We start from the raw sequence: 27,854 nt of genomic DNA on the forward strand, positions 1-27,854 counted from the left end.
TTGCAGGAACTTTGCTTGTTACATGCTTCCATCTTAGAATGTGCCATTGAGACACTAAGAACTCACTGAAAGTCAAACACTGACGTAACTGTGATTATTCATGATGGATGAAGATATCCAGGGGGAAAAAAAAAAAACAAAAGCCAAAACAAATCAGAAAAGCCACTGAGAAGCAAATAGAGATGCAAAAGCAATAAGGGAATCAACAGAGCAATGGGATTTACTAGGTCTGGCTCCACAGGGGGTTGCCAAGGGAATTTGCTGATGACTCCTATCAGGGCTCTCCACAACAGGCCTGCCAGGGTCTCTCTGTGGCATCACTTCTTGGTGTGGAATGACTCCTGAGCTGCCCAGTTAAGCACGGTTCAGCAGGCACTCCAGCTGAGAACACGCACACACGCCGTGACTGGTGAGCTCTCGCTTCCTCAGAGTGAGGCTAAAACATGACAGAGGTAACAGTACCCAGAGCTCCTGCACAGCAGGGGGGGGTGGGACTGTGGCACACTGGGCTCAAATCATCTGATGAAAATTAATCTCAGCTGGAAATAACAGTTTCACCCGGATCCAAACCATTCAGAAAGATGCTTGAAGCAGGAGAAAGGAAAAAAGTTTAGCTTCAGCACTCTCAATATGAGAGTGAGTCTTTCCCTTGATTAAAACAATGCTTTTATTCAATTTATCCCAAATTAATACATTTGATAACATAAACACACAATTCCACACTGAACAAAGACCTTTCATCAACCTAAAAGGACTTACAGCCAAACAAAGGTGACCAAGGCACAGAAACAGGCAATAAGGTGAACCACGACGAGTAACTCCCCAAGCTTTACCTGGCACAGCAGCAGCTCCGAAACCAGTGCCCTGTCCCACGAACCAGGTCCCTCATTGCCACCTGCAAACCAGGAGAGCAGCTGCTCACCATGAGGAAATCACACATTTGTAACCCCCACGTAGCAGAAACACAAGGAACGGGCAGGAAAAAGCCAGCAACGCAAAGGGCCATTTTGTGCACCTCAAACCGAAACGGAGGAGCTTCTACCGCTTCTCAGTGTCACTCCTGGTGGGGGGGCAGGTGGCCAGGGAGCCCCAGGAGGGGCACTACATCCATTTGCCACCTCCAAAACGTCCCCCTCAGCAGACAGCCGGAGCCATCCCCCAACACCTCCACAGGACAAGAGGTCTGTGCCCGGCAGTGGCAGCGATGCTCACAGCCACCAACACCCGCTGTCACAGCGGGCAGGGCAGCACGGCTCTCCTATTGGAAGTTTCACGGTACAATAAAGGCAATCAATTTGGAGCAATGATTCCTTAAGCGCTGTCTGGGCAGCACGGACCACCGAGATCTATCTCAGCACAGGTAACACCTCATTTCCTTCATTTTGCAAATGCTAAAGCATATAAAAAAATCTAAAATGAAAGGGAAAGGCTACTAGCAGAGAAGTGTCACTGCTGGCCCCTCTCAAGTTAGTGGGAATTTCATCCTTACTGGCAATGACAGCCCATTCAGTCTAACACTGAAAATTTTAGGGAAAAAAAATTTCCATTGTTTCTTTACGTTAACAGAGGGCTGGTACGTAACAAAGAGAAAGAAAGGCAGCCTGCGTGCTGCTGGCGGGTTGGTAAAAAATTCTCAAGGTCTGATCGATACCATGAAAAAAACACCTCTTGGCCGGAGGCTGGAGCGTTATTCAAGCACGGCAGTCACTATGCAGCTCATTTTCTTTAGCTACAACGATCCGAGGCTCATGAACACTGAAAGAAGAGCGGAGTCGATTGCAGGCATTTCTAACCCCTTACATGAAAAAAAGAAAAAAAAAAAAAAAAAAAAAAAAGGAGGGAGCAGAGGTGGAGAGGCGCATGTAGGAGCATTTCCAGGAGCGGCTGTAGTGCTCTCTGGGCACCTGCTCCCTGGGGAAAACCCTAAAGAACATCAAATTCACAAAAAGTTGGGAGCAACTTCGGGGGGGGGGGGGGGGGGGGGTGCGGAATGATAAAAAGCAAAATGGCTTAAAAAAGAAAAAAAAAAAAGAAAAGCCATTGTTGTAGGAATCCCCGGCAAGCTATCAAAAGCAAAATCACCTAGGGCAATCCTTAGGAGAGGAAGCCGCGAGCCCCCGGCTGCCCTGCGCCAGCCTCCCCTGGCAGCGCCGCGGCTCTGCCCGCTCCGCACAGGTGCGGACGGGGATGCCCGGGCCGTGCCTTTGTCTGCGGGCACCCAACGCTGCCAGCACGCACAGACAGCCGGCCGGCCGGGCTCCGGGCGGCGCCGCGGCCCCGCAAGGTCGAGCGTCCGCCCGGGCAGGAGCAGCAGCCGCCGCCCGCACCCCCGGGCGGATCCCCGCGCCCCCGGCCCCGCCGCCCCTACCTCGGCCGCCGCCGTCACGCCGCCCCCAGCGCCATGTTCCGGCTACATCCGGGCCGCGGCTCCGCTCCGCTCGGCTCCGCTCCGCACGGCGCGGCCGCAGGTGCCGCCGCCCGCCCCCCGAGCCGAAACGAGCCGGGCTGAGCCGAGCCGAGCTGAGCTGAGCCGAGCCGGGGCGGGCGCAGCGCCGCCCCCGCGCCGGGCCCGCAGCCCCGCCCCGTCCGCGCCTGCCGCCCGGAGCGGCGGGGCCGGGCAGTGCCGGCGGCAGCAGCTGCGCACCTGCCCCGGCATCTGGCCCGGGCTTTCCCTGTCCCGCCGCCGCACCTCGCACCACCCGCGTCCGCGCCAGCCGAGGCACCTGCGCACCCACACGGCCGTGCCTGCAGCAGCCAAGGCACCCGTGCGCCCTTTATCCATGCACGCACCGACTTGTGCACCCACCGTGCGCTCATACATCGCCCACCTATTCCTGCATCACCCCCTATGCACCCAAACGCCCGTTCCTGCACCAGCCAAGGCACATGTGCACACACACAGCCGTGCCTGCACCCGCCAGTGCATGCACCGACTTGTGCACCCACACGTGCGCTCATGCATCACCCACCTATTCCTGCATCCCCTCATGCACCTGTGCACCCAAATGCCCATTCCGGCAGTCAAGGCACCTGTGCACCTACCCAGTCATGCACCAACCAATGCACCCATGCATGCACCCACCTGTGCACTCATACACCATATATCAAGCCACCCACACCCAATTTGTGCACTCCTGCACCTGCCCGTGTACCAATCCACACTCCTATCCACATCCATTCATCTACACCCCAATTCTGCAACCATCCACCCATCCATTTCCTTTTGCACTTGGACCTCAGTTATTACATGTATAAAATATATAAAAGCAACCTTGACATGTTTTGTTACCTGTGAGCTCTCCCCAATGGCCAGGTGCTAAGGATCAAATCTGTTTAAGGCAAATGATAGAAGGAAGCAATCAGAGGACGACAACAGACAATCCCCATCTATTCCATCTAATTTTGGTGTATTACTGCTGGCAATTAGTGGCTGTCTCCAAAAGCTGCTCTAAGCCTACATTTTTATGAAATGTTTCATAAGAAAGATTATGATTGACTTTAATAAAGGTATGTATGTGTCCTTCCACATGCTAAATCAGCAGGGAGATAATGGTGTGTGCTCATGGATGACCATAAACCATCCCTGTCAGGAAACAAGGAGCATGGACAGCGAAGTGCCTTTCAGAGGCACCTGCAGCAGAGGCTCCCTGGGAAGAAAAGACCCAAAGCCGACTTGATTGATACAGCCCTGCATGGGAGAGGAGTGATTTCATATTTAATAATGTTGAATTGCCCATCATTTCTAGTTTCTTTGATGCCCGTTTGCATTAACATGTGCTCTGTATGCCAGGAGCAGAGAGGATTCGACAGGAACAGCTTGAAGATAAAGGTGCATTGGAGCTGTGTGGGGTAGATGTGCTGAGCCAGGCAGAGGGAGGTGCAGAGCCTGATACTCTCATGGCACTGAGGCACCTGAGGTCCAAATTGGTTTTTGCACATATGAAAAACGCTGCTATGAGAACAACAGCAACAACAAACCCATCACAAATATCCTCTTCCACTACCCAGAGTGTTTGTTTCTACTGTTTTTATGTTCCCCTCCATCACTGCTCTACATAATGCTGTGAGATGAAAGGAGCTCCCTTGGTTCTTGACATCACAGTGTCAGTGTTCGCTGGGATGGCAAAGCTCCTGCTCCAGCTTCAGCACCTGCCCACAGCACCGGTGGGGCAGCACCAGCACAAAAAAGTGCACTCTGCTTTCTAGGAGGAACATTGGGCACAGGCAAACAGCCCAAAATACAGCATAAAGTTATTCAAACACCCTGGACCATAATTTTGACCTCCTGTTGAAATTCGGAGACAGGCTGGCTGGGCTCACCTGAGTGGGTGCCATTGTTGAAGTCACTCTGTTGCTCCTGGTTTCCATTTCTTTGCAGCGGGTTTTGCAGCCAGAAGCATTGCTTGGAATCAGCAGCTATTGAAGAACATTTAGGCTTCTGGTAAAAACCCCAAACAACCCAACCCCTCCCCAGAAGACCCCAAGACAGGCTAAAACTTTAAGGGAAAAACCCCAACAACTTGGTTTTGAACCTCACCACAAAGCCTTTCCCTGGTGCATCAGACTAGAAATGATGTGGGACAAGGCAGTGAGGGTTTCCCTGCTCTGAGCCAGCATGAGTGATGTGTGTCTATAATGCAAGGTGTTGCATGTCACATCTTGGCATGGTACATGCAGCTTCTGGCAGGGGAACAAAAAGACATCAAGCCTTTGCTGTTTTGTCTTTAGTCTCAAGTATGATTTGTAGGAAACTGTCTCAGAGAATTGGCAAAATGGGCTGATGGCTGCCAAACTACAGCCCCAGGAGAGAGGCACTGCACCATTCCAGGAGTGACAAGGCAGGGAGGGAGCAACAGTCCCTTCATATCCCATGAGAATGGGTGGCACAGAGGTTCAGTAAGAGGAACCTGCTGAGACTCACATTGGAGGGAGGCTGGTGCATCCATCAGCACAGGAAAATCCCATCCTGTGTATTCCCAGAGAGCCCGGGACTCTCTGTCTTAATGGTTGTAGCCAACAAGAAACCAGGTCTCTAACTTGGACATTAGTTTCTCCACTGAAGTTAGCTGAATTAAGAGATGAATTTGACTATCTATTCCCTTCAATCTGAAAAAAACCTGTCCATGTGTATATGGACAGATCTACCCCAAAGCTTTTCAAAAAAGGTTTATTTTGCTATTGCCCTCTTCTTACACACAATGGTGTGAATCAGAAATATGGCTCCTCAAGTCATTGCAGCTGCCCTGAGCTAGAGCTGATGCAAATGAAAGGCAGATAAAAATTCAAAATGTCCTTTTTCCAGAAAAATCAGAACATAGGATTATACATTTAAAATTTGACAATTTTAATTTAAAACCTGAACCAGTGGCACTAAACATTATGGCCTAAATTTCACTGTAATACTAAAAGAAATAGCAGTTAACCCCTACAAATATTAGATTAAGTCAAGCCACTGCAGTATTTAACTTCACCCAGGCTGAAGTATTTGCTGAACCAACTGGATCAGGGGATTCTTGAGACTCTAAGCCCTTTTCCTACAGACCCATTTCTTCTCAGGATGCACAGAAAGATGCTGTTCACTTCACCCTAATTTGAGAAAACAATTGGAGATTGAAAACAAAGAGGGAATAGGAGATTGCACTTTTCCCCATGAGCCTTTATAAGGATTTGATGATTAGAAGCCCTCCAGAAGTCATCAAAGGTGATTGTCAAAAGTAATATTTCCTATGTTCAAAATGTCCATATGAAATGCAGAATCAGTTTTGGTAACTGTGTTCTTCCCCTTGCCCCATCTGTCTATCATATTTAAGATTAGCATGTGTTTTAAATAAGAGTACAGTAACTAATATAAGTTACTTTTTTCTGCAGTGCTCCTTAACACAAACATTAAAATAAGCCATGGAGTAGAGGTGTCAGTCATCAGTTTGGCACATAAATGAAAATTGTTAAGTAACTTTAGACTTAATATGCAGATTCTTAAATAAATATGGTAATAGCATATGCTGATCACAAGTGAAAAAAAGAGTACCAGGCTCCGGTGAGGAAGTATCAGTTGTTCCTTAGGAAAATAATTAAAAACTACAAATGAAGAACAAGATTAATTTAAATAATCAATTTCGTGTTTCCTGCTAGGTGATTTAAATCATGATGAAAATTGTTGATTAAAGTCCCTTATTTAAATCTGTGCCCCTTAATGAGAGTGCAAGCCTATGAACATAACCCCATAATAGTAATAAAAAACCCTGTAGAGAAAAAATAACTTTCACAAGAATACTTCCAGGGCTGGAAAAACATCATCTATCCTTTGAAATAAGAAATACATCTTACTCAGCCAAGCAATTCTTCACCCCTAAGCTCTTAACCCTGTGAAAAGATCAGGGATAGGGCAATAAGTCATAGGATATTCACAGCCACGTTATGTAAGTACGACTGAACTGTGATCCTTTTCGCTAACCATTGGAGAGGAAGATGAAGTATTGCTGGAATAATTAAAAAGACAGGTTTGAATTCCCTAAATAATGCAGATTAATGCCCTGTCCAGCTATTGGTCTTGGTGGCAGCAGCCTTTTAAGGTCTTGGGCTATTGCACAGGGAGGATGGCTGAAGGATGCTGGGCGGAGTGGGCTTTTGCCAGCCCAAGCACCGTGTGCTCCTGTGCAGCCCCTGGCCTGCTTCCAAAATGCTGTTCAGGGCCACTCCTCTGGCACCAAACAAGGACTCTCACAACTACACTTCAAATCTCCTCTAAACTTCAGATGCCTTTGCTTTCCTTGTCAGTCTAGATCCAAGCACAAAAGCATTCATTATGAATTTATAGCGGATGTAGACAACTGCATTTCACTGAGGGCTGTACAAGTATCATCAGTCTGTACAGTACTTTACATGTCCACCATCCACTGAAACAGGCTCTTTCCTGTGGTCCTGTAATCTACATCACTTTTTAGTCCTCTTCAAGTAATTTGGGAGTGCATTGGTGCAGCCCCACGGCCTGCCTCTCTAAAAGCAAGGGTGACAATCACCTCAATTTCTGTGCTGCTTAGTCCTCCCTCCTGCTCTCCCTGCTCCTGGGCTCGAGTAGTGTCTCCCACAGAGATACCTGCCCTTTTGGGAAGTGTACCATGGGATGAAAGCCTGAATGCATGACCTTCACTGTTACTGAGATCAGTCACCAGAAGACACACAAAGAGAACAGAAATATTTCATAAAGGGTGTTTTAAAGTTATTGTATATTTTTCAGGCATGATTTTTGGTATGCCTGGTATTGCTACTGCTGACATTCTTATTGTTGAATGATCAAAAGATACACAAAGATCTATAACTAGGGATATTTACACAGAATTATCCTCACACACCTGTGATTCTTCCCCTTCAACTCATATTTCTGGAGGCAGCAATGGGTCCCAACCCTGCAAGGCAGAGCACAAGATTCTCTGCACTTTGCATCTTCCCAGGACACTGTTGCAGGACACGGCTGCTCCAGCTCCAGAGATAACTCTGGGACCATGCAGGAGCTCTAGTCCTGTGATGTGCCCTGAGCAGGGTCCTGTCCTGTCTGAAAGGATGGCAGTGTGGGACTTTGTCAGGCTCACATCACTGTTCCTACCTGCCAGAGCCTGCAGGTCCCAGCATCAGGACACAGGGGCCCTGCTGTGTCTTATCAGTGGTGCTGAGAAGATACTGGTTAAGGGACTTCTTGGCCCCTGATAAATTTATAGGGATCCATGAATTTGATCCAATGTATTTGATCCTTTTCCTCCCCCTAGCATTTTGCAAAACAGTATTACACTTTAGTGTCGTGCTGCCCTGCAAATCTGCTTCCAAAAGGCTGCCTTCTTTATTCAAAGATCATTTCCAGTACTAAGCAAGATCTCTCAGAGCCCTTGACTTTGCAGCTGGCAAAGTTTACAACATGTTTACAATACCCTGCATAATTTGGCTAAGAGATAATGTATAGCATAGTCCTTCAGTGGTGCACAGTGGGAAAAGAACAAGTGGAAAAAAATAAGGTAATGCAAAGCCAAGAAAAACAGATGGTAGCGAGCTCTCCAAGGGGCAAGAATGAATAAATAACTGCAGAATTTTTTTGTCTGAGGAGAAATATATTGTCAAATCAATAACACAGTTTTTAGGAAATGCGAACTAGATCAAATGTGCATTTTTTCAGTATTAAACAATGGCACTTCATCAGGACTGATGGTCTGCACTGCACATGTTTGCCTACATGAAACAGAGAGAAGTAAAAATAGCATTGCTCCAAAAAGTTCTTTTTGACCTCAAGGTTACATTTTATACTTTCTGGGAAGTTCTGCTATAGGTAACAAGCCAAAAGTTCAGGTGGAAATCAGAGTGCCCCAGCACTTACTGTGCCTTTTTAGCAGCATTGTATCTTTGATAATCTTTCTCAGGGCTGCAATTCTTAGAGAGAAGAACCCCTTGACAATTTTGGAAACTTTCCTGTGCTTGCTGTCAGGGCCACAGGAAACTGTACTTATTTAATATATCTGTGCATGCTTCCAGAATGATTTACTGATACCTTTTATTCTTTTTGACCACCTCAGGTCAAGCCAAAGGGGAAAAAAGAGACACTTAAAAATAGCCATGTATACAAATACTCTAATTCTCCTCCAGCAAAAGATTTCTTGACTTCTCTTAAGTCACCCCAGAGAAAGCTGAGCAACATATGGGATGCATGAAAGTCGCTCTCTGCAAATCTGTCAATCCGTTTTAGCCACGCCGTGCATCAATCCCGGCTCTGCTCTGAGCACGGCGTCCCTGCGCAGTGCTGCCAACTGGCCCGCGCTCCGCTCTTCACCAGGAGACAAACAGCTCCTGCCCTGGGATCCGTGGGCACAGAGCACAGGCTGGAAGGCACCACGTCTCTCCTGCTCTCACTCCAGCCATGGTGCAAGAATAATCATTGCAGCGTCTCCAGGGCTCGCTGGGTTACGTGTTGTGGTGGGCTGGGGAGCAGAAGGAATTGCAGCTGGAAGGAGCTCTGACAGTGGGAAATGACACTGTGGCTGTGGAAGAGACCTGTGTGCTCAAGCTTCCAGGTTGGGTGCTCTGGGCTGTGCTGGGGACTAGCACAGACCAAACCCTGCAATGGTGATCTGGTGAAGCTCCCCAGGGAGTTACATTGGGTAGAGGCAGCCACAGCCTCAAAGCAGAGAATGAGCAACCACCATCACACAACAGTGCCTTGAAAATATCAGTCTTTCCTCACACACGAGGTGGGAGTCTCCATTTTCATTTCTGCTCCAGAGGATCTGAACTCACAGTGTTGGCTGATTGTAAAAATTAACTGTCTTTCCCCAGCATGTGAATCAATGTGTTGGGGTATTTCTTGGAAGCCAGAAGTCAGCAGAAGCGATAGGAAGGGTCACCTCTTCATCTTACTGCTTTTTGGGAGGTGGTGAATGGTCCATTGTTATGCCCACAACACCATTGATAATATTTTCATTGAAGCTCCATTTTCTGTTCTGCCTATGCAAACACGAAGAGCAAAGTCACTGCTACTGCCTAATTATTTTCTCTTTCTTCTGGGAGCAGAACCTGAGCTCCTTAAAACCACATACTCCTGTGTTCTGGAAGTAATCACTTTTCCTATGCAAAGGGAGCCCTCTCTCTGAAAATCAAAGTTTTTCTTGGGAAGCAATAAGCCCACAGATGAGCCTCCCAGCTGCTAAAAGCCCCACTCTGCAGGTGCCAAGCACTCCTCCCTCTAACAGCAGCTCCAAAAGAAAACCAGGCCCCAGGGATATCCAGGGAGCACTCCAGAATGTACAGTGGCACAGCTGGGTCCGTGTGCCTGTAGGAGCTGCTGTGAAGTTGGCCAGAGGTGGCTCCTTTTGAAACAGGACAAGTTCCAAAGGGACACGAGCTCTCGGAAGGGGCCATCACTGGAATGCCTCCAGCTCCATCCCCAAGCTGCAAACTAAAGTACTTGCTTTTGTCAGAACATATGGGAAAACCCTGCATCCTACACGTGTTTTAATGCCAAGAGTGACTCTTAGTTTGGCATCCTCCATGGCAAAGAAGCCAGCAGGGGTTTTGTCCAACAGAGAAGAAGGATGTAAGCAGGCAGTTTATCTCACTGCTATTTCAGCTTGTCTTCATTTCCTGGTCTGCATCACATCCCTGGGTCAGTCCAGCTCTAGCCATTCTTGGCTGTCCCCGGTCCCTTCACCTGAGAGAACTTGTTTCATTGTAGGCTACAGAGGACTGCATTGGAAATACTTTGTAATCCAAAGCATTTTTCTATTACAAACAATCCTTTGCAGCAAATTCTAGGTAGGCTGATATTGTAGAGTAATAAAATTCCAATCACCTGGTAGAATACTTCTCTATTTCTCCTTTACCAGTATCAGTACCCAGCCTATATTCTCTCTCTCATACTTAAGCCTCCAAAATTACACTGATCAAAGCAACCTGCATTTATAAACTGATGTGCTCCTGCATTCGAGAGATTTGCCAAGTGCTAAATATAAGGTTTCTCACTATAGTCAAAATCAAATTCAAATTCCAGCTGCCTCTCAGCTAATATGCAGCAAAGGTTTAGCAGTACAAAGCCGTGTTTGTAGAATCAGACCCCAAAGATGATTAAATTAAACTGAAAGGGGAATCAGTACAAGCCTGAAATTAGTTTGCTGAAGATACCAGAGTTCATTTCCTCCCCCTGACAGACGGAGCCATCTCGTGACCTTTAGTGATCAGAGGAAACAGGATCATGTCTTTGCCAAGTCTTCTCCCCCTCCACCCCCAGCAGTGCCCTGACTGAAAAATCAGCTTCAGCTTCTGCTGGTCAGGGCAGGGAGCCTGCAGGATGCTCAAACCAGTGCAGCAGGTTCAGGCACTGCCCTCTCCCCCACAGGCTGTGATCTGTCTCCTCTCTCTCAGTGGATGCTCTCCAGCAGTCCAGGGATGCATTGAGATTTGAAGGACACCTTCTGGGTTTATCTTGGTGGTCTCTGTTCAGAGCAAAGGACTCTTCATTCTTTGAATTGATCATGTGGGCGAAACCAGGAAGGTGCCTGAAGTGGGCAGGGTGAGTTGATGAGATGTTGAGAGCAGGCAGGAGCAGGAAGGCATCCCAGAGGTGGGCAGGCAGTTAGTTCCTTGGTTTTGCTTTGCCAATCTGGCTCTTTTGAAACAGCATAAAAATTGCTAATGAAAAACAAATTCCTAACTTTGGCTATAGAAAGAGAGATGAAGGGATTTAAATGGCAGCAATAAAAAGTTGTTCATCTTCTCTCTCCCACCCTTCCCCTTTAGCTGTTATTCTTGGGGATTATTTCTATGAGCACCCTGGATGCTGCCATTACACTGATGACTACATGGGAGTGATGGAAAACAAACTAGCTGAAAACAAAAAGTTCTCTTGACTATTCCATACACACAGGTTTGCCAAGACACCTTGTTGTCTCCCTGCAAACCTTCTGCTGGTAATATTCTGGGTCTCCTCTGAGCACAGATGGGAGAATAGCACCAGGTTGTTTGCTGTTCTTGCCTTGCTAATGTCAGTGACCTGATTTACAAACCAGACCAGACTCAGACCACAGCTCCTATTTGGTCCATGGTAAAAACTGCTGCTGGTCCTCAGAGACTTGCACACAGTCAATTTTCAACAACAGAAAGGATTTTCACTCTTTAAGAGGCGAGGGTTAGCACAGCTCCTTGGCAGCATTTAAATTGAAAGGATAAATTGTAGGAGCGGGTATTCCATAGCAGCGGCACAGTCTCTTAAAAAAACCCCTACTCTCCACATTCAATTAGACACAGCCCAGAAGGGGAAGAAAAAAGGCAGAAAACTCCACAGTTGTGCAGGTCTGTCAACACGAGGCGTGTGACACCTGTCCCAGCAGCATGCAAGTATGGGAGTGGGTAACCTGCTGATGGAGCTTCCTCTGCCAGAGAGTACCTGGGTGTTCCTCTGCTGTGCTCCAGAGGTAGATGTGCCCAAGACTGGGCATTGATGGCAGGAGAAAAAAACCCCCCCTCTCCATCAGTGTGGCTAAGCAGGTGCAATGGCAGGAGAGGGGAAAACACCAACCCTCAGCTGAGCAAGGGAGATGATCATATTGTACTTGAAATCCAAGGTGGCTGATGGGCAGCACTTGCAAGGCTGGGGTAGAGCAGCAGCAGCCCTGTCAGAGAGCAGGGAGGTGGTACAGCATTGCTCAAAGGGAACTTTTAAGGAATGCAGCCAAGAAGGCAACGTGCAGCAGGACCTGAAGCTCCAGTTGCCTTGACTGAGGTGGCTCCTGGCTCTTGCCTGACTGCTCCACCCAGCTCAGCTGAGCCTGGACACTGCCAGGGAACACAGGCCACGCTCTGGGCACCATCACGTGTATCACCATCCTTCCTCTTGACTACAGAGGATGCAAAAAAGGATGTGAGGTTTGCTGCCAGAAAACCCTGTCTGAATAAATAATGCAGTTTTAAATTTGAAATGGTGAAGCTCTTGAGGAGCTGATCCTCACTGTGTTTGAGGCAACTGCCTACTGCCAGATAAATCCACACACCACTGAGTTCATGTGCTGCTGCAGCAGTACCTAAGGCCAGTTGGAAAAGCCAATATGGTCCATTTCTTCTGCAAGATCTCCCAGGGGAAATATGCCTCAGCCAGGCTAAATACTTCACTTGTGCTATATCTGTATGGAAATTGCATGTTTCAAGGTTTTGTTTTAAATGAGAAAGAAGCCAGAGCTTGCTGAAAAGACTGGGTTGGGCATTCCCAGAGAAAAAGCAGTGCATGGTCCTGTTCTCTGACAGCTGAGCCATAGTAAGTAACAAATGAGGGCCATACTGCCACAAACTCTGTTTTCCAGGCTTCCCACTCAAACAAGGCACTAACTATGGGTTTTCTTCCATGGCTGGAGGCCAACACGCCCCTGGGCAGCATGGGGATGGCCCCTACACCAGCTAGTTTCTGTTGACTGACAAGCATCTCTCATTTTCTTCTTCTGGCTAAAGGCTGACTCAGTCTGTGATGACAGAAGCCTTGCAAGGGCAATATTAAAGGTGCTTATAAAAACAAACAAACAAACACACCACACCCCTGCCATTATTTTCCACCTGCCCCAGACATGTTTTACATACTTCTCACTTGCAGGAAATCATCCATGACTTGAGGAAATGCTCTTTTTGACTTCTTCCTTTCTGTGAATTTTGTGTTTCCAGGTGAACAAGTCTAAGACACAGGCCTGGAAAAAGGAGCTGCAAACAAGGGTAAGGACCAGCCCTGGGGCTGGCAGTGCCACGATGCCCTCTCCTGCCAGGCTCCCCAGCAGATGCTAATCCACTGTCTGTGATTACTCTCTCTAGGATCTTTAAATCCAGGCTTTGGAGATTAAGGAGCACCCTGTTCCCAAATGAGGGAATCCTCCCTTAATCCACTCCTGCAGGCACAACAACACCAGGGAAAAACCCAGCATTTTCTGGGGAGTCTGGTCCTGACTCTGTATTTCGAGGCCTGTACAGAACACCACACCCAAATGCCTGTGCTTTAGAGTCCTTCAGCATCACAACTCTGGTTACAGATCACACCTTATAACCAAAGCCCCTTTCACTGCCCTCTTTTTGGCATTGTTGTGGTGTTATCTGGGGTCCCTCACCATGCTCCAAGCCCTTCCCAGCCTCACTGCCCCTGATGCTCTGGAGGCAGCCCCTCCACAAAGGACAGAGCCTTTTGGATTGGTTATCACTGCTCAGCACCCAGTGGTTGAAGCAAATAGAAACAAGAACTGAGGAAAAGTGCCGAAACACAGTCAATCTTTAACCAGCTCAAGGAAGATATGGTCTCGTTTGTCCTTTTTCAGTGTTCACCTCTGGCTGGCTTTCACCAGTTTTAACCCACATTTCAAGGCTGACAAAGCCTGCACAAACCAAGCAGGTTTGTTTCATTGTAGTCTTCCCCCCAGTTCTCCTGTGCCCAGCTGCTTTGCCCCCCATGCTTGCAAGAACTTTCTTTCTGGGCATGCTTTTGCCAGGTGACCTGTGGACACTGATACCAGCCACACTGAGCCCAACCCATAGCAAGGAGCACGTCCCAGTTCCCACTTTGGCTCATCCACAGGGCTGTGCTCACTTATCTCAACTTTTCACTCTATTTTTGAGTTGTCAGGGCTGGCTGAACATCCCCCTCCTACCCTGTACTGTGCCAGTGCCAAGCCTGGTTTATGGGACAGCTGATGGGGCAAAGGATAATTCACAGTGTAATGCTGTATCACTCTCAACATGAAAATTCACTCCTTTGGCTCCCAGAGTCACATAGCTCCAAGAAAGTCAGATTTTCTATGTAAAAGTATTTTAAAAATTTCAAGACCTATATAGGCTGTTTACAACCTACATAAAACTAATTTCCACAGGGGTAAGAAAAAAAATAAAATACATAACTCTTCAGAGATCTAAAAAGAAACAACCTATCTGCCAACGTCAGCTATTAAAAGCATCCTGAAGTATAACCTGTTTCCATCGTTCTGGGGTCTGGCTCGGGAGGGCTGGAGCACGACAGGGCGCTTCTGCCGTGTCAGGAGCTCCCTCCAGCGTGGCGAGCGGCAGCGCTGCGGGACGCTCCCACCCACGGCGCTTCGGCCGCTGCCCTTCCCGGCCGCTGGTGCTGCAGCTCCAGAGCGCGGAGCAGGGCTCCATGCACACCCGGGGCTCCCCGACCATCTCTGATTTAAGCCCCTGGTTGCCAGCAGCGAGCCCAGCCCCGGGGCAGAGCACCCTCCATCTCGCTGATTTATCTTCTCCCTTCATCTGCTGCAGAAAGGATGATTTTTCTTTTTAATCCGTTTTTGTTCTAGTGTGCTCCAGCTTAGCGCGAGCTTTGCTGGGGGAAGGGAAGCTGGATTTGATTTGTGCCAGGGCCGGGAACAAAGAGGCAGGAAAGCAATCGCCTTGCACTGCTCGGAGCCTGAGTGGGGAAGGGTCCGTGGCACCAGCCCAGCTTCCCCCTCGCCCTTTATTTTCCCAGCTCTGTTTACGCGTGGCACTGATAACCTTTGGGAGGCAGCAGCATTGCTTCAAGCTTTGAATTGCTGCTCTCAAAAAGAAATGCTCATCCCTACAGGCTCATTGTCATGGCAACGGGAGATTTCCCCCCTCCCCACTTCTTACAAGGTGCCGGAGAGGCAGTGCTGGCTCGTCCCGAGGGATTTAGCCCTGCTGAGGGCTGGGAGCCGCAGAGGGAGGAGGATGGAAGCAACAAGAGAGACACGTTTCCCAAGGAGCATTTCTAGGGCAGGACGTCTCCAGCCTAGCACAGAACCAAAGGAAAGATGGGGACGGGTGAGTTTAGATGGCCATGACATCAGAATATAGCAAAGGGTGCGTGATGGAAGTAGGACCTTTGATAATCCTAATACCTGGTCCCTTTAATGAGTTTCTTGGATGGATAATATTCTTCTGTGAATTACATTTTCACGTAGCCCCTGCTGCCCAGCTGCGGTGATGCTGCTCCACTTGCACACTCTGGTACAGGGTGAACCTTGTGCCAGGAGATCTTAGCAGTGAAATAAAATTAACACATTTTCTCTTCCAGTCATATAGAGAATGTACAGACAGCAGTCCCTGCTCCTGGGACCTTCCAGCTCAAAACCTGGATTCTTTTAGTGAGGAAGACAGACAAGGACCTAGAAGCAAGTTGGGAACAAATGCTACAGCAATATTCTGCCTGGAAAATACACAAGTACCCCTGGCAATGCCAAGCATTGAATGGAATCAGTCACAATTTAAAGTCTACCACCATAGTCTCTAAATGGAGAATACAATGCAGGAGGAATCTACTTTTCCCAAACTGGGAATGACACTCAGTTTTTCCTGGCCACCAGCTTTCAGCTGGAGCAGGGACCCACAGTCCCAGCACTGCCTAAGCCTGGCAGTGAGCAGGTAAGAGCCAAGATGACAAATTCTGAGTGAATTGGAGAAAAGCCATTATTTGCCATAGATGCTGCATTGATTTTATGGATGCCAGAAGCTCACCTGACCCAATATAGATCCAAGAGGTCCTTTCCTTTTGGAAAACCACTGAGAATGAGCATGTGCTTTTCTTCAGTGACTGCTGTCATCTGCTCTTCGTTGTGGAGATCTTTGCAATGCCACCTCTAGGCCAAGAGTGGGAAAGCAAGAGCCACGTGTTCTGCTCTTGGCTTTTTTTTTCTGTCACAACATGTATCATCAAACGAGGGCTGAAATGCTGACCATTTCACACAGAATTACTGCCTGTAGTAAGATTTCATTAATTGCAAGCGAGAGCAGGACTTGGCCCTCACAGTGGAAGTAATAGATGGTCCCTACAATTAAACATTAAGTGTATGTTCATTGATTTACCCGCAGTATTTCAGAATAATTAGGCTGGCACAATAGATCTTAGTCTCTGTGAATTTAATATCCCAGAAATCATTTAAAGTCTTTCTGATTCTACCTGCTTTGTGAAATGCTGTATTTCTCCTGCAAGGGCAATTTAGTAAAATCCAATGAGGCATGGATTGCATGCTAAAGTACAATTTCCTTTTCTGTTTCCCAGGTGAATGGTTTTCAGTTTTACACCAGTTCTTTTTCTACATGTTGCCTTAGATTTACTTTCTTAAAGAATTTGAATTTCCTTTCTTCCTTTGAAAATCCTTAAGATGCTGTAAACAAGAAAGGAAGGTTTCAGGAAGACCAGAAAGAAATTTTTCAAGAACATTTAAAGCACCCTAGAAAGTCAACATCAATTTCCTTAGTCTCCATTTCCAGGCTACTAACTACAGTGTCACTATGAATGATTAACCTTTTCTGAATGCATCTGATTTCTGCCTTTATGAAACCAGCCTTTAAAAACACTGTCTCAAGGAGGAAAAAATAAAGGGGCATCTGATAAGCCTTTGGGTCTGGAGCTTGGTGAAGTACAAGAGGCTTACAGCAGATACAGCATCTCCTTACTTTGCTGGTTTAGCTTTCAATGAACAAATAAATGTGGAGCTAGAAAAACAAGACACTTATTTCCAGTAGCTGAAATGAGGGACAAGGCAGAGAGCTGGTGGTTGTAAAAGCAGAAGAACATGGAGCCCATAAACCACTTCAATTTGCTGGCTTTGGGTAACACCACCCTTATTCACTAACACAGCACTGAGTACAAAACAAGTTTGATAAGCCTGGGTTTTGCTTATGTATCCAACACACTTGATAGAATTTAATATATCTGAAGTCCACTTATTTGCATGCTTCATTACATTCTCGTTTCTACCCAAGAGCTATTGACTCAAGTTGCCAGGGAAAAAAGTAAAAACAGAACACACAATCCAAGTAAATGCTAAAGTTAGAGCATTAGACACTGAAAAGCCAACATAAATACCATACATACTCAGCTCCAATTTTTTACCTGTATGTGAGGTATCCTTTTATTTGGTGGAAAGTTGTAATCAATTACAGATGGACACATTTGAAAGGCTAGCAAATGAAAACCAGTTTTCATTAGATGAATGGCAAACTTAGCCAAAGAATCTTAGTTTAATATCACCGATAATGGAGTAACACTTCCCCTGCCCCCCTAAGGTCCACTTGCTTACAAATGCAGTGCTGAAACTGAGCCTCTTGCATCAGGTCATTTTGTAAAGCTCACTGAGGCTGCTAGAGAGCTGTGTTCAAAAGTGAACAAATCCTTACACAGTGGAGTATTCTCATGTTGCTTACTAGGCAAAGGGCTGGAAAATACAGTGTAGTGATTTTGCCTGGCTTTCAGGCACAGACATTATATAGAAATTTTGGATCATACCTAAACAATCTTTAGGGAACATGGGAAGTGCTAAAAGAGCCAAGAGAGCTTGGTCAGTTCTGTAACCCTGCTGCAATGTGCACAATACTAAGACTGGCCTTAACAAGGGTCTCCACTCATGTAATGGCTGCTCTGTGCAGCAAACAGCAAAGGCACAAGTTAGCAGCTCAGTGCTGAGCAAAATAAGGACTTTGAGTTTGCATGTCCAGGAGAGCATCCAAGAGTTAACAGCCTATGAATCCAGCTTGCCTTTCAGTTTGGTGATTGAGGCCATGCAGGACCAAGATACACTGGCTTGTGGAGAAGCTGCCGTCTCTGTGGGCATGGACACGGCCTGGTCAGGGCCATACCACTTGCTAAGGAGCAGCCTTGCTGCCAGCTGGGGTCAAAAGGAAGGACTTGGGTTTTTCTGTCTCTCTCAATATATTGAGGCCCATCCCTGCTCTGACACAGATGCTGCAGCTTGTGCTACCAAACCCCCACGAATCCTCCTGAAACTGCTGCAATTTAAGCATCCCCTTGGAGGCTGCAGGGGCTGCAGCATTTTTGGGACCCTCAGCACAAGAGGTTGTTTGCTCCCAGCCCAGTTGTATCAGTCCTCTAATATTCCCATAGTGTCAGGTGAGCTGGGTTACCTCAAAACCCCTTTGCTGGGATGTGAAGTGGCTGATGATTTCTCTGAAGTTCTTGATGTAGGTCAGGATTAATATCTTTTGATGTCAATAGAAGCCTACCCACTGAGTTCTATATACTTTGAATTAAGCACTGTGTACATAGATTTTCCACTTGGGGCAATGAAGGACTTGGTTATTCTGTCCTCATTAACACTGATCCAGATTGTTTGTGTAGCTTTAGAAATGTCAGCCATAAAGTACAATGTACTCATGTACAGCATATGTGTCCTTTTCTTTGCTGGGATTCAGCAGGAGCTGTTTCTGGTTATAAACATAGTTATTGGTGATAACAGCCTGCACCCAGAGCAATGATGAGACAGTGGAATTTATTCCATCAGACAGACCTGTTGATTAAAACCATCATTCATATCACTGGAAAATGAACAGCCAGAGAGACAAACTACCCTGGAGCTTGCTCTTTCATTCTATAGTAATCATTTCACACAACATAATTATCTTGAAAAGTTGCTGATGACAAGGCTAAAATACAAAAATATTCACGAGCATCTCCACGAACAGTTTATTGATGTGCTTGCTAAATTTTCAGCACATACAGAGGTTGGGAGAGGTCTTCGCTTGTCTACATTAACATTTGCATTTGCTGTTCATATGAAAATACAGGCTTGATGATGTTAATTGCAGCTCTTTCATCTATGTGCTTCAAGCTGTATTATAACTGACCTAGCTTAAATCTGCAGAGCTAAAGGGATCCAGTACCAGAGGGATACATCCTGTCTCCTATCTTCTGTGATGTTCCACAACACGCCCTCCAATCTGATCTTCAAGGCAGCTAAGACACCACTGCCCAAGATCTCCTGTCTAAAGGCAGTGATGGGGTAGCTCTGGTAATCTGGGCAGAAAAAGGATGCAGAGACCTGTTTTATTATAATTCTCCTGTGAATGGCACAGTCTCACATGGAAAGCAAAGCTTGTGTGAGGTTCCAGGGGTCTTGAAAATGCTGTACCACAGCTGTAGGCAGCAGTTCAGGACTGAATCAGGAAGTACAGAGGCAGCTTTTGTGGTTACAGTTACCAGCATAATGTTGTGGCACAACATCATGAACTGCCTGAACAGGCAGGGGAAGTTTGCTTTGAAGGAAAGTCATGCAACAGGGAAGCTGAGCTACTCACTTTGGGTGCAGTGTAATTAATGAAAGCCACTCTGAGAAATGCCAGGTCAGTTTCCCTTGGGCACAAGGCACCAAAGTCCAAACCTGATATGCTGCAACTCAGAGCGATGCCAAACCTTGCACCCAGATGGAAGGATCCTGTCCCTGCCTCTGCTGCACGTCCCAGACAGCACTGCCAACTCCAGACACACTTCAGGAGAGGAATGGAGAATACAAAAGGCTGAAGAGAGCTGCTGCAGCCTTGCAAAAATGGGAAGATATGGCTTCAGCAATGCTTTTCCTGGTAGCAGACCCGTGGCATCAGTGTGATTAAAGCCTCTAAGTGTGCTCTGCTTTACATTTCACCCTTCTCTCAGATGGAGACTGGTGACACAGGAAGGGAGATAAAGAGGCCTTATTTCTGACAACAGCCCCAGAAAGCCTGGCTTTGCAGCAGGCCAGCAGCTGCACACTGGGCTTTCAGGAGTGGGATTTGTGCTCCTTGCAAGAAGGAGGCAGTGGAACATATGTTTTTAGACAGAAAGTATAAAAACAACATGAAAATACATAAGCATTTGTTATCTGAGGCTATGAGCTGTATCTTACAGATTCAGGGAGGCAGCTTGGCTGAATCCCTCTGGAGGCACCAAAGCCTGACTGGGAGCAGGGCCAGAAAAATCAGTGCTTGGAAAAACACTGCTGAAAGATTACAATTCATCCATACAGGAGCAATTAGGATTTTCCCAGTGAAATTATTAAGTCCAGGCGAGAATATATGGAAAATACACGATGCCTTCCGGAGGGGGAGGTTGCCCAGCTGGAGTGATGCCAGTGGAGGGCCACCAGGCTGTTGTGGGCACTGACTGGTTACACCAGGACTGTACAGTCCAGAGGACAGGGAGTCTCTATCCTTGGGATACTGAGGAAGAGGATTTAAGCCACAACCAAACCCTTACAAACACCATCTTCACCAGATCCTAATCTACTGCTGTCAGACAGGTCTCTAAAACTGACACTTTTGGGGCTTGCTCAGAAATGCTCTGGAAAGAGAGACCAGAAATGAAGGTAATTCAGATAAAACATTGGATCATCACAGGTGAAAAGGACACCCAACACACTTGCAACTCATCGATGTTGTTAAAAAGGTATTTTCTATGGAAGAATCCTCTACAACAGCTTATCCAAAGCAGGGTGTTTGTTTTACCTGCTCAGTTGACTGCAGGGGCTTCCTTTGCTTTTCTGCAGAGACAAACCTCTAACAGAGATCACTGAATATTTCTGATCTATGCTAATGCACAGAACTAGAGAATGTGTTGACAGGCAAAAGCAATTTAATTGCAGTCAGGTTGCATTTTTAAATCCTCAGCCCCTGACCTTGAAGAAAAGTCTGACTACAGTGAGCACAGAAAGCACATCCATCACGGTACTGGGGAAAAAGAATGAGAAGTTAAAACCCAGAGTGTTTCTATTTTGAAAATTAGCAGTTCATATTTTTGCTCTACATTTAATAAGCTTCTGATTAAAAAAGATTTTCAGGGTTTCCCAAATATGATTTCTTCTCTGGCTTAAGTCAATTTGGTGTCTGTACACTCAAGAAAAGCCCATGTGTTTAAGTCAGAAAATCTGCATTAATATTAATGTTGAGCAGGAAAGGAATTTGGGAGTTGGACTATTTGGCAGTTCTAAGAAATGTGCTCAGAGGTGTGCTTAACCCAAGACATAACCCATTTTTGTAATCACCCAGCAGTTTCAAAGGACAAAAAGAAGTGATGCCACTGGCTTTTTCCAGCATGGGAAGGATGCAGCAAACATCAGGACCCAACTGATTATCCCAGGGTACCTCCACCCTAATTGTCACTCCAACACAGAGCTCCCTGGTGGCTTCCATCAAGTCATTTCTACTGTCTGACCTAATTTTCTTAGCTGCAGAAGCAGGATAATACTGACTCATATAGGATTTATGATGGGAAAAGGATTTATTTTATCTTATAAACCACAACTGAGAGATGCCAGGAGTTAAAGGCCCAGTGTGGCAGCAGCAGAGAAATGTGGGATGTCTCGCATTAGGAATTTGGTGTTTAATCAGCTGGGGCTGACCCAGGGAGAGAAAGCAGCACTTGAGTTTCTAAATGAGGAACAGTTATTCTGATTAATTATTCTGTACTTTATCTATATGTTTAATTTTATTTTTCCATTCATCCAACTAAGAGACCATTAATTAATCTGTGATTTTGGTAAATGAACAAATCCTGTGATGAATTTTGCACTTTTTTCCCTTATAACTATGACCATTTTGTTCCACTGTCTAAACTGGTGATTGATAACACAGTTACATAAAACCTTGAGAATGTTTATGGCAGGGACTCAGGTTTCCCAAACAAGACAGATATGCCAGGTACATAAGATCACCCTAAAACTGTGGGAGAACTCCTGCCTGTAGCATTTCTGCTGCTCTCAAGACCTGTGCTGAGTCTCCTGGTTTTCTAGAGAGAATCATTAATGTTCTCCTGTCAAGTGAAACCTGATAAATCTCCACTGGGGGTCTCTGTTCTTCAGAGTTTCCAGGTTCAATGCCAGCTCAATGCCCTGAGACTGACTCGAGGTTCTTCGAGGGGAAGGAGACCTGAGAGCCTCCATGAAGTGCAGGAGGGCTGTGGGTAAAAACTGTGCTGAATTCCCAGAGGGAGCTCCTGACCAACCCTTCAGGTCAGGTGGTTTACAGAGAGCACTGGAAAGCCCATTTCCCAGCACTATTTAATTTTCCCCACTAGTCCCCTTTGGAATTATTACCCAGTCACACGCAGGGAATACTTGATAGCCATGAACATGATTCTAAGGAGGTTGGAAAGGACCTCATTTCTCCAGTCTAACTCACCCAGCCAAGCACAGTCAGCCAGAGCAGGTTGTCCAGATCTGTATCCAGCTGGATTTTGAATGTCTCTACACATGAAGAACTTCCAAGTACAACAGCATTGCTATTGTAGTGAGTTCATCACAAAACTCCTGAGAACTGAACCAGCTCTGAGAAGAAGACTAAACTTAAATGTCCACCAAAGGGTCCTTTCAACCCAAATCACTTTACAAGACCATGACAACCAGGACCATAATTTTGGCATTGCTGTGTTTGAGAAGAGCTTTCACTGTTGTAAGGAGCCACTTGAAACACTGGCTCCTTGGCCCATGGATTGACCTAGAGCTGCAGTTCAGAAAAAGGTAAAATGCAGATTTACAAGCCCTTAGGGGGCTGCAGAGGAGGCTCCAAAGGATTCTAGGGGAGAATGCCAGAAGACTGGAGGCAGATTGAGTTTCTGGCTGGAGTGAGGCTCAGCCTATGGCTCTGTCCTGAGGAACACTATCTAGAGCTGGCCTTGGAGGCTGGGTGCTGATGGCAGAGTGCAGCTCAGGGCTGAGACAGGAAGAAATGCCAGAGGTGGGTTTTCAGAACACCAGCACCCAACAGAAGCTGTTTCTGCAAGCAATTGTGCTTCAGGGATAGCTGACCTTTTCAAGGATTTGAGATCCAGCACAGAAACATTCAAAGAATGTGCATATATACCATTAGAACATTACTGCAAGTCCCCAGTAGCTACAAAACTCACTGCCAAAATCTGAAAGAAGACAAAAGATTTCTATTTCTGGCAATGTATTAGTCAAGTTAATTAACACAGGACTTTGTTATAACTTAAGGGTCTCAAACTGACTGGTAATATTTGTGAAGGTTTCAGAAATTTCTATAGACCATTTATTTTAACCTTAAGAAATTATATGGAAGACATAAAAGGATATTTTAACTGAAAAGGTCAATGCTTGCAAGTCAACAAATTAATAATTTAGAGTTGTCTGTGGGATGTAAGTTTGACCCTATGATACTTGTGCCTATAATGATGTGCTCACACACTGGTTTTCAGGCACTGAGGGCTGTGTACCCTCAAACTTCTCGTGCTGCAGCTGTGGGATATGACCCTGCTGTCCACACATCATGCACCTCTCATTATTATCTGCCTTCTGCATTTTCTCCTCTTTGCTCCTGCTCCACTCAATTAGCAGGCTGTGACTAAACCATGTTAGCAGTGAGCAAGAAGCCTCAAGTGAAAGGAAATTTGCCTTCAGAAAAGAAAAATGGGTTGAGTACCAGAGGATCTAATGAGATATATACATAAATAGGTCAGTATTTTATTGAATCACAAAGAAACATCCTTTATAAAAGATTAGAGAAAAAAAAAAAAAAAAAAAGAAAACTGGTAGTTTTCTTCTTTAGATTCATGACCAGAATAGTTAAGTGGTGTCAAACATCACAGAACATTTGGATGCATCCATTAATAAGCAACGGGGAGCTTTTCTAGGAGTCAGGTAGGACTAAGCTGCCAGATAATTAGTGAAAAAACTCTTTTATTGCCATCAACTATTGCTTCTGGTACCAAACTGAAAATTAAAAAAGCATTAGCTAGTCATTGTTTTCATTTCACTTCAGAAAGTCTGTAAGAGATAGCAGCATTCCTTATTCAACGTACAAATTCTCCAGTTACTGAATGGGATAAAACCAGCATCTCAACTTTTCTAATAATAAAAATTTTCAAGAAAGGAAGTGAAAAAAGAAAAACAACTTTTATTCTCCCCCACTCCTTTCAACTTTTTTTCTCTTTTTAAGTCTAATTTTACCTCTTTTCATGTTGCTACTGAAAAAGAGAGAAAGGAAAACAAACACAAAGGGAATAGAGCAAAATTTAAACTCTATTCCTGCACTTGGGAACACAACAATGCTGTATGGCTTTAAACAACAATTTTCATTCAGTGAGGAACTGAATTTCTTGGTAATCTTTCATGCAGGTATAATACTCTGGAGTAAGGATTGCAATCAAACAGAAGGGGAAAAAGAGAAGCAGCTGTTTTGTGAGAGCTCCCACAGGCTGCTGGAGAGCCTGCAGAGAGCTGCTGACCACCAAAGAGCCTCTGAAGGCTCTCACTGCACTTACCTTTGAGCTCTCAAATCTCTACAACTCTCCTGAGTACACTCCAAATCACAAATGAATTTGTACCTCCCCTTCCTCAGCAGAATAAACCCAAAGTGTAGGGAAGCCATGGTAAAGCTGACATCAAATTTAACAATATTGAAATTATTTAATTCATAAATTTTAAATGCCCACCGAAATGCAGACAGCAAAAGGGAGGGCAAATGACAACTGCACCAACTTCAATCTGGATCCTCAGCAAGTGCCTCAAAACCCTGTGGCTCCCCTGTAAAGCCTCCAAGTTTCCTGGAGGTTTGGCTTCAAGGATGTGGTTTCTAGGAAAAACATTGCATTTTATTGCTCCTTCAGCAGCACCAGGAACACAGAAAATAAACAGAGCTTTAGGACCTGATTGAAAAACTTTTAAGGTAAGGCTCTAATTATACAGAGCTTAAACAGCACTGACAAGATTTAAAAAATCTACAGTTCTCTGAAACAGGCATTTTGAACCACGTGGTCAAACAGAGCCAGTGTTGACAGACACCAAACCTCCAACAAAGGTGTTGTCCCCTTTTCTGGTGGCCAGCAATTCTGTCAAGCTCCAAATAAAGGCTAATGTAGCTATTCTAACAGATCACTGCTCATATGGTTAAAGAAGTATCAAGTCCAGAAGCAAAGGCAGATAGATGCTCGCTCTCCCACAACAATTTCCAGCCATCCTGCAAAGAGAGTGAGCCCAACAGAGAAGTGCTACAGCAGCCCTGTCACCCCAAATCTCTGCTCCCCTGCACAGGTCTCCCTTTCCCTCTCATGAAGCAGCTCTTGAATTCAGCTGACACAAAGACACAACATTTGGTTTATTTCTGCCTCTTCTAAAGCACCAGTTTGTGGAGAAAGCTGTAATCAAGTGGACTCAAGCCTGTCATGAGATCTCCAGCACACACCCTCCAGTGAAAATCCCAAATCACTCTGCTGGAAACAGCCAGACACCCTCTGTGAGAGGCCCAGGACACCCAAGGCAATCACTCAGTAACCCAGCTCACATGGCACATCTATTCACTCAACTTCATTGCTCAGCATGAGAAACAGCAAACCCCATGCAGAAGTAGAGCATTAATCATTCATTTCTTGACCAGGCTTGAAAAGAACAATTAAAATGATGCAGCAGCCTGATGATTAATTCTGGTTGGGAAAGGATTCAGTGGAAGCCCTTGGAAGAGTTAGGTTGGTAACTGTAGTGCAAACCACAAACTGGTGACAACCAGAAGTGGAGCCAATTGATGTGTCACTGCTGCCCCATGGGTCAACAACTGGCAAAATAGATTTATTTATGCTTGTAAATATGGAAATATAAAACCCAGGGCAAGCCTGAGCTCTTGACTTTTCCCAGATATTACAGAAGTGCAGACAAATTAAAATAAAAATTAAAAAACCAAAAATATTTTTTTAAAAAATCACTGTTTTCAAAGTGTTTTCTTGACCTGCACTAGCACCTCTCATTTTAATATTTATTTGTTGACTAAGAAGAATCACTGAGGAAAGAAATCTTTCTTTAGGGAAAAAAAAATTACAAATTAAATAATTTTCTCAGTGGTTCTGGGTAGCTGGTGGTTCACCTAAAACCAGAGGATTTCTGGGAGAGAGCAGAAGGGTCAACCTAGAAAAAGGGTGGGAATACTGACATTCCCTGTCTCAAGGGCTGCTGGTGTCGGTGTGGTGGGGGAAGCAGCCGCTGCTGGTTCCAGAGGGGTCACTCAGGGCTACGGGATATCCAGAATGAAGGGAGGTGTCATGCAGGGCTGCGGGCCCCCTAAAATTGGGGGGCTGAGTTTTGCCAGCCCCCGGTGGTGCAGCGCCGCTGGCGGCCAACAGGTGGCGTCACCGCATTCATGATAAATAGCATTTACTAGGAAAAGGAAAGTTTTGTAAAATGTTCCTTTCTTTTTACGCCAAAAGCCCAAGGACTCGAACAATTTTTTTTCCCCCTAGAAAAATGATCCCAGATCTGAGGTGAAACGTCGAACTTCTGCATACTCCACACAGAAACACGCTTCCCCCAACTCCATCACCACGGAAGTGCAGTGAGGAAATAAATCTAAATAAATCTTCAACAGGTCTCACCGACAGGCAGAAGCCCAAACACCAGGGGCCAGCGAGGGAAGACTGGAGCCAGTGCCTCCACTCCCTTTCTCCTGCCTTTTGGGCTGACCTTTTGTCTCCAGTGTTTAGAGGAGCATGGAGGCTTTTCACGCTCTGTCAGCACACCTAACAAGCAGAATGTGCAAACTCATTGTTTGCAGAGGCAGTGCCTTGAGTTTTTTCTTTCTGGCAGCAAAAACACCTTGGACCTTTTTTGGCCAGGACTGCAAGGATACAGGAGGCTCAGGCTGCCCATTCAAAGCCTGGCAGTCCTGGCCTCATCAGCCTGCAGACAGGAGCTTGCCCTGCTCACACCAGTCCAGCCTGGACTACCACTCCTGCTGATCCATGGATGGGGAGGGCCAGTGCCCCCCTCAGGCATGGCACCCACAGCTACTCAGTTTGTCACTCACACTTTCCCTGCCAAGCATGGCAGGAGGGCCAGGGCTGTGCTGTTCTCACCGGTGGGGAGGGACTCGTGTTTTCCCAGTCAGAACTGAGCACGGGCATTTGCAGTCGTGGCTCCTGTGCCAGGAATAGGAATAATACCTCTTATTGCTAAATAAGCAGTGCAGGTAGTCCTTTTTCACCATAGATTCTTTGCAGAAGATTGTCCTGCCCCAGTCTTCTGGCAAGAAGGGCTTAAAGATTTATAAAAGCTCTTGGTAAGACAACTCCCCCAAATACACACAGCCCTGCTGCCTCTTGCTTCTGCTGAGCCACTGGAAAGCAAATTGGATGCTACATCCCCTTGTCCACTGCAAAGAATGTTGTGCGTGTTTGTACACATGCTGGGTGGGGTGCACAGTCTGGTTTTGGGGTGCAGCTGACAGCAACATCATCCCAAAAGCAGCTGGAGCTGGATGGCTGTGACAGCACAACACTATCGATCCACAAGATGGGATCTGCACGTTCTCACGGAGGATGAGCGAGAAGGACCAGTAAAACGTGTGTGGGTCGTGCTGACAGCCAGTCCCACACTCCCAGTGCCTTTCCAGCTGGAACAGGGAATGAACACAGCCCCCACCTGAGCACAACCACACCTTCTCAAGGGGGACCCCTTACATGGGCCCACACACAAAAAAAAAATAAAATAGTATTTAAAGAGCAGGTTCTGATATCAAGGGTTTATTTGTGATCAGCAGCACTTTTACCATGACCAAGAAGGAACAGAAAGACCTTGCCTCCAGCCTCAGTGAGAGAGCACAAGAAGAGCTGGCAGCAT

The 27,854-nt window shown here is 46.1% G+C and overlaps 1 protein-coding gene across 4 annotated transcripts in view; it reads right to left on the reverse strand.

Moving 5' to 3' along the window:
• Positions 1 to 27,854, reverse strand: part of PAK5 (p21 (RAC1) activated kinase 5) — a 158,715-nt gene that overhangs the window by 81,355 nt on the left and 49,506 nt on the right. The window contains exons 1-2 of one of the 4 annotated variants that reach the window (XM_056488974.1): positions 2,369 to 2,457; positions 834 to 895 (exon numbers count right to left, since the gene is read on the reverse strand). The exons of 2 other annotated variants lie outside the window; for them this stretch is intronic. The gene's annotated coding sequence lies outside the window, so the exon portion shown is untranslated. Of the gene's footprint in view, positions 1 to 833; positions 896 to 2,368; positions 2,540 to 27,854 lie in introns of those variants that run through there. One more of the 4 variants, XM_056488975.1, reaches the window with a different exon arrangement.

This window comes from Oenanthe melanoleuca, chromosome 3 (assembly GCF_029582105.1).
Source record: "Oenanthe melanoleuca isolate GR-GAL-2019-014 chromosome 3, OMel1.0, whole genome shotgun sequence".
In the NCBI taxonomy this organism is placed as follows: domain Eukaryota; kingdom Metazoa; phylum Chordata; class Aves; order Passeriformes; family Muscicapidae; genus Oenanthe; species Oenanthe melanoleuca.